The sequence below is a fragment of the Gigantopelta aegis genome, chromosome 14, assembly GCF_016097555.1.
Source record: "Gigantopelta aegis isolate Gae_Host chromosome 14, Gae_host_genome, whole genome shotgun sequence".
Taxonomy (NCBI): domain Eukaryota; kingdom Metazoa; phylum Mollusca; class Gastropoda; order Neomphalida; family Peltospiridae; genus Gigantopelta; species Gigantopelta aegis.
Window position 1 is genome coordinate 46,134,937 of NC_054712.1, and position 8,565 is coordinate 46,143,501.

The following is an 8,565-nucleotide window of genomic DNA, read 5'->3' on the forward strand; positions in this document are numbered from 1 at the left end:
CGGCTCTGAATAGCCTGGGACCTGACTCGGGACAGAAGCTAATATACCGTACAATTTTGGCAATTGTAAATTCTTATTAGAGTTCCCATACTTTTTTGAAGTGTATATTTTTTATGCAAATGATGCGCTGTCTATTACTCGAGAAAGACAATGCAACTAACAGACGAAGGGCAAGCAATCTACGATGACCACGATTGCTGCGCAGCTGCAGAAGGGTCACCCAAGGTCAACGGCAACACAGCATCGGCAGTTACCGTGGGAACACGCACGGGGAATAAATGTCGGTCGATATAAACGTATATTAAACGTCTTCCAGATTGGGCTAAAACATGTGATACAAAGTTCATATTACTGTTTCATTTTTCAATATGTTGATTATTGCCACATTGGTTTCTACCTATATATTACTGCAGTGAGCTGCTCAGTTCCGTTTGAATGCCAGCTTCGTGTACATAAATATCATTTGGTACCAACTACTTCACTATATTATATATAATATACATGTATGTGATGTTATGAAAATGTCATATTGAACGAACGAGCGAAGGAAAGAACGAATGAATAAATGAACGAACGAACGAACGGCTAAATGAATGAACGAAATTAAATGAATGGAGAAACGAGCAATATCCAACGAACAATGAATAAATTAATGAACGAATAAATGAATGGATGGACGAATGAACAAAGGAATGGACGAATGAAACGGAAGAACGAATGAATGAATGTCTGAGACGAGGCACAATACAATATTTTAAACACGGTTAACGATAATTCGAGTAAAATATCAAATAATCGGAAATACCCTTTTATATGCTAAGAGATTATTGTGGATAGTATTTTAAAGGGACAGGCCCTAGTTTCAACCCATGAAAATTAACACTAACTTTAGTTAATCTACAAACCTGTAACACATTTGGATAAAGTTACAATTGAGAGAAAAATGAGTCCGTGACTTTCAAATGGTGAAATACCCTCAGACGCACGTGTCTTTTTAACAATATGATAAATGCATTTTGTGATATTAAAAACACCAGGATGACCAAAAAACACTTCGAATGTACGGAAATTGATAATCTAAACCATAAAATCTAAGTACAGTATGATTTCAGTTATCAAAAACGACTACAATAGTAAAAAATATGCCGTAGTATTTAAAAACTAGGGTATGTCCCTTTAACTGTATATATCTTATTGTTTTATTTGTGCTGCCATTGTTTTAAAATATCAAATAATCGAGATGATTTATGTAAAATGTTTTAACTATATATTAGTGGCTCATTACAATTTTATAATTTATATCGCTTGTATGTACATGCTGCATTTTAATTTGTTGTAATGACGTGGCAGGCCATCGGTCTACAGGCTGGTAGGTACTGGGTTCGGATCCCAGTCGAGGCATGGAATTTTTAATCCAGATACCGACTCCAAACCCTGAGTGAGTGCTCCGCAAGGCTCAATGGGTAGGTGTAAACCACTTGCACCGACCAGTGATCCATAACTGGTTCAACAAAGGCCATGGTTTGTGCTATCCTGCCTGTGGGAAGCACAAATAAAAGATCCCTTGCTGCCTGTCGTAAAACAGTATCCTATGTGGCGACAGCGGGTTTCCTCTAAAAAAATCTGTGTGGTCCTTAACCATATGTCTGACGCCATATAACCGTAAATAAAATGTGTTGGGTGCGTCGTTAAATAAAACACTTCTTTCTTTCTTTTTTGTTGTTGTAATGAGGTGAGACATTAATAAACTATCTGTCTATCAGTGTGTGTCTGCCTGTCTGTCTTTTTATGATTTGGTAACAGTACTATTCATTCATTCATTCATTCATTCATCCATTCATTCATCTATCCATCCATCCATCCATCCATCCATCCATTCATTCATGCATTCATTTCAACTTATTTTCGTGCTTATATCCAATTAAGGTTCAGGCACGCTGTCCAGGGCACACCTCAGCTATCTGGGCTGCCTGCCCAGGACAATGGGTTAGTTGTTAGTTTGTTTGTGGTTAGTGAGAGAGAAGAGGGTGTAGTGGCCTTACACCTACCCATTGAGCCTTTAAGAACTCGCTCTAGTTTGGAGCCGGTAGTTTGCAGCCAGCCGTTTAGCTAGTTCCACAGATAGGCGCCGGTAGTAATTTTAGTCATCACAACGTCTTAGTCGATAGCATCTTCACTATGACAACACAATCTGGATAGTCTCTTTCAGTAGTGCCATTTTTCGTTTATTTTTAAAACAATAATTATATTACTATGTTATTTCAATATCTATGTTGTTTTAATGTATTATTATTATTATCATCATCATCATCATCATCATCATCATCATCATCATCATCATTATGTTTATGTTTATTATTATTATTATTATTATTATTATTATTATCATTATTATTTTTATTTCTTAATTTGTGATCGGAACAAAATGAAAATGTGATTTGAATCAACTGTTTCGCAGACGGAAGCTTCCCGCGTTCAGATATACATTTGTGTTTATTGATAATTGTGTGAACTTTTACATTTTATTTTTCTTTTACCAAGACATCGCTCCTAACACTTGTTCCCACTTGTTCTTTTAAACAATGGCTGCAAGGCGATTGCTGCGCATGCGGGCATATGTGTCACAGATGTCGCGCCAAAGTGCGCGCGCGCAACAACGGCCAAGAAAACAGCGCGTGCAGATTTTTTTTTACCATGTAGGTTAACCCTTTAAAAGTCTTGCTTTTTCCGCCACCCATTATTGCCGTCGTTGCACATTATAATGAAATACACTTGAGACAATAGCGGGCAATCTCCACAACACTTTTTCTCTTTTGTTTTTTCTTCCTCGATTCCGTATTGAATTCCTGTGTGAGAACAACTACTTGTTAAGTGTCGCCGATGTGTATTGGTGATGTCATGTAAATAAACATGCCAGTGATGACGCTGTCGATGTTCTGATAAAAGTTTATAATTATATATATATATAAATTACATTTTTTTTTTAACGTTTGAAAATGTCATATTCTAAGAAAGGTTCTTGTTTATGAACACTGTATTATTATATACAGATTTGCTTTTAATGTTGGTTCTTCGTGATATTTTTTATTTAGAATATTAAAGTTAAAGTTAAAAAATGTTTTGTTTAACGACACCACTAGAGCACATTGATTAATTAATCGTTGGCTATTGGATGTCAAACATTTCGTAATTCTTACATATATAGTCTTAGAGGAAACCCGTTATACTTTTTCATTAGCATCAATGGATCTTTCATTTGCCCTTCCTCACAGGCAGGACAACACCTATCACGGACTTTGATATACCAGTCGTGGAGCACTAGCTGTGACGAGAGAAAAAGCAATAAAATAATAGGTTCACTGAGGAGGATCGATCCTGCGACCAAAGCACATGAGGCGAGCTCTCTGAGCTAGATCCAAACCCTTAGAATATTATATCACTAGACCGCGTAGCTGCTGAGTGGTATAAACATTGCGGACTACAAACGAATTAAAGTTAAAGTTTGCTTTGTTTAAATACACCACTAGAGCACATCGATTTATTAATCATCGGCTATTGGATGTCAAACATTTGGCAATTTTGACCTGATATATTTTTTCATTAGTAGCAAGGCATCTTTTATATGCACCATCCCACAGGTAGGATAGCACATATCTATGACTTTGATATATCATCGTGGTGCACAGGCTGGAACGAGAAATAGCTCAATGGGCTCAACGACAGGGATCGATCCTAGACCAATCGCGCATCAAGCGATCGCTTTACCATTAGGATACGCCTCGACTAACGAGTGCAAGGAAAACATGAGAAAACAATTGGTATATGGTTCTGCATTTATTTACATACCACCTTTTTATAGTATGATTTATTGATTAGCAAAAGTTTATTTAAATAAAACAACTTACTTCGTCTGGAAAGTTAGCTGTAGTTTGTGAAATTGACAGAACGCTGAACATCCTGGTTATAAAATAATAGTTTTCTGCTAGTGGCAGAAGATTACATTTTTTTAATATTCTGGTGTTAATTATAATTATAGTATATTTTGTAATAGTTTTAAAAAGAAGTAAATATAGTTAAATATGGCACCTGCAATTACATTTATATCAAAGCATCTCAGTCCTTACCGTCCATGGACTAATGGACTAACAAGCCCATGTTTTAAAGCACCAATTCGACAAAACGTAAGATCAAACATTAACCAACAAAAACAAAAACATTCCTCTAAAGTTTCAACCGTCTCGTCTTTGTTATGTACGAACTGTCGCCAAATTCCCACAGTACAATAACCGAGTTTCAGAAGACAAAAACAAACTGGAACCGGATTCAGTTGAAGAAACATAATTAAACAGATAGAACACAACACACGACACATTCTGCAGGTGTTCTCCAACACGAGATGAAACGGACGAGGAGTAATTATTTCTGCTAATCGTCGACCACACCGGGTTTGGTTTAGTTGAGAATTCTGAAACACGGGAGATCTGTGATGAAAAATTTAAAACAGAACAATCCATGACACAGGTGGTTAATGAATGAACAAATGAATGGATGAATGGACGAATGAACGAATGAACGGACGAACGGACAAACGAACGAATGGACGGACGGATGGATGGATGGACAGGTGGCTAATGAATAAACGAATTAATGAATTAATGAATGGACGAATGAACTGACAGACGGATGGACGGACAGACGGACAGATGGACGGACGGACGGACAGATGGACGGGTGGATGGATGGATATTTAACGACACCCCAGTACAAAAAACAACAACAAAACACTGACTAGCCTATTGGGTGCCAAACAATGGTAGTTATAAAATTGAAATAGAAACAAAATAAGTTTAAAACGCAGCGTAAAGAGCTGTGCATAAATGTAAACATAAGAGGTAAATATATTAAAATTTCTAATAAAATCAATATCTCATAAAAACTTCAAGATAAGTTCAAAGTGGAATCGAAACGATTCTATTACATTTTTTTCTACCAAATATATCTTTCCTCGTCGATCCAAGACGATTACACTCCACCCAATATGTGATGATAGTTACTGGGTCAAAAAATGACTGCTATAAGTTACAGACACACTACATAAAAGTTATCTATGTTAGATAACAAAAAAAGTCGTAGTTAAACAAAATCATTATTTACTGACCAAAATCATATTTTATAAGCTTAGGATTATAATTATAAGGACTATATTTATGTTCACAGATGGGGGATGGTACATGTATATGTAAACATACATATAATATTATATTATACATTAGTAGGAAATGCGTAGTTACCATTTATATGAAATGCGTAGTTACCAATTGTATGAAATGCGTAGTCACCATTTATACAACCATACTTATATAATAATACACACATACACACAAATGCACTTTCTATTTTCAATCTGTTCTGAATTTGGTAGCGTTAATCAGAAATGCACTTAGTCTAATCAACTATTTTGTGTATTTTCTGGATACTAGTTGAGTTGATTTAAATGTTGATGATTTATATGGAAATACCAGGTTTTAAAATATTTGCGAACTGTAAAACAGGAAGTCTATGATGAACATATACTCGTCTTCAACTGCATTTATATTATAAAGAGAGCAAATATTTGATATGTCTGAGTTTATAGCCACTGTAAAATATTTTCGGCAAATAAAATATTTTCAACATTTATTAAAATTACAATTTGCTTTCTTTGAATATGAATATCTGAATATGATGTTTATTGACGGGTACCTTGTTTACAAATATATCTCAAAACACTCCCAGGGTATAGTGGAAGAACTTATGGAGATTAAGGAGGGGGGGGGGGGGGGTTAAGACATTTTGTTTTTGACAAAGCTTTTACACCCCCGTTGGTGAGAACATCATTCGTTAGTTTTGATAACACACACTTGTTTACACATGTACGTTTGTTAACAATTTCAAGACATACGACTGGCTGCTCCTAGGTGATGACCAGGTCACCAATGCCATACAATCTAATGAAACAAAAAAACAACAACATCACGATCGAAATCGATTACACTGTGACATATAGTTAACCTGACAATCATTTGTCTGTGGCGTGTAAGTTGGCTACAAGCGAAAGGGCTGTACATAACTTTTAGTCGAAAAAGATGTTAAAATTTGCTTAAAACCTGATTTTTTGGATATGTAAGAAATATAATAATACATTCGTGTCCGTTAGATACCATTTATCTTACAACTCATTATTCAAAAACGTATCCAACTCGTTATAGCTCGTTAGATTCATTTTAAAACAACTCGCTGTAAGATAAATGGTATCTAACGGCCACTCATGTATTATTCTCTGTATCACACTGTATAGCACAAAAATGTAAATAAAGAATAAAATAGTTTTTTTAAAATAAAATTATAAAGAAATAAGTAATGCAAGTTGAAGGAAACAAACAGTACAAAAGACAACACATAAGAGAAGAAACCAGCCAAACGTATGGATGATGTGAAGCTTTATCTGTAAGCTGTGTGCGTGGATGACTCATCTAAAGTACGCAAACTGTGGATTTGGCTGGAAACTAAAATAGTTATACAAATTAATTTTTGTCTAAAATAATATATATTTCGTACTTTCAAATTTATTATTTCTTGCAAAGGCCAAACAAAAATTGAAACAAGTAATTCCAAATGCATTTATTCATATAATGCTTTATATTTAAAATATGTAATTGTTAAGGTATAAAACCAAGACAAAAAGTAACAAACGGAAGTCTTGCTAGGGACTGAAAACTCAGGATAGTTCCTTTCAACAAAATTTAATATTCCGTTCCGTGGTTGTTGTTTTTATCCTACAGTAGCGGAATGTGTAGTATTTTAAATTGTACATACGGCGAGATCTAAGTAACAACTATGTCTGTTATTGGGTTCCCTTCCTGGTGTCGGCTTGCACATAGCATGCGTTTTACCAGTGCAATGGGTAGGTGTAAAGCCACTATATAAGACGTCTCTCTGACTAACCCCTGACATCTAGCTCCTAACTGATCACACTTGCACGTGAAAACGATTATTTCATTTCAAAATAGTTTCGTGCTTATATCCAATTAAGGTTCAAGCACGCTGTCCTGGGCACACACCTCAGCTATCTGGGCTGTCTGTCCAGGACAGTGGGTTAGTTGTTAGTTGGTTAGTTGTTGTGGTTGGTGAGAGAGAAGAAGATGTAGTGGCCTACCCAATGAGACCTTAACAACGCGCTCTGAGTTGGAGCCGGTACCGGGCTGCGAACCCTATACCTACCAGCCTGTAGTCCGATGGCTTAACCACTGTGCCACCGAGGCCGGTTAAAAACGAGTAAAAGGAGTGATTACTGCCATATAAATTCACTTGCTAACGGAAGCTAAAAATGGCTCTCCTTGAACTAGTCTCAGGGGAGTGTTGGGGAGCGAGAGTGATAGCTCACTTTAAACGGCAGACATATATCTGAGGTGTGTACCAAGAAAGGCGTACTTGAATCGTAAATAAATATAATCATAAAGTATATTATCAGAACAATCTAATATAAACACGAAAATAAAATTGAAATGTCTTTTCCGAGTCGCCAATAAAACTAAATTGTTAAAACGTAATGGTTATTCCTTATTTAGTATACGTTTTAAAAAACATAAGACTGCCAAGCTTTAGCTAAAAGAAACTAACAGATAATAAAGTTAAATATAATACTGAAGGAGCCTCTAATATATAAATAAAAAAAGGAATATATTTCTGACAACAGTAAACAATTTCTTTATATTTCTCTTTTCTTCTGTCATTAAGAATCTTGCTAGGTATTAATTTCTTTCAAATATAGTTTTAAACGTGTTGGATGTTTGAAAACCAATACATATTTTGTGTTTAGGCTAGGACTTCGTATGCTGGTTTTGACTAAACGTTAAAAGTGTTCATTACATAGAACTGTTTTATAATTATATAATTCAAACGAATTGGAGACGCATTTTCTAGCATAACTTCAGTCTGCTTGTACATGTACATAAAATATATAACGACTTATTAGCTATTATTCATCATAATAATATTTCTATAATTATTTTTAGATTTAATATAGAAAGGACAGAAATGTGTTCAACGATATATTTTAAATTACGCTTGTTTTGTATCTAACAATTATTGAAACTTGATGTACCGAAGAGGTAGAAATTATATTTAAACGTCGTCTCGTCAAATCTGTACTACAATTTATTTAGACTGATCATTTATTTATTTATTTTCTTTCTTTCTTTCTTTCTTTCTTTCTTTCTTTCTTCAGTTATGTATCTATTATATTTATATGCTATTATTATTATTATTATTATTATTATTTGATCTTCAAAAGTCCATTCATTTCGGACGACAAGACGCTATAAACAACTTGTTAAAACATATATGAGAAAAGTTTTGCTAACAACAAAACATTATATGGCACAAATATCAGATACACATTGTACGTGTAAACTAAACCATAGTACACTGATATATCTTATATTTTAAAATATATATTTCGTTTTAAAAAATTAAAGCATTTAAAATTAATAACATTTAAAAAGAACTGGGCATGATCTAGCATGT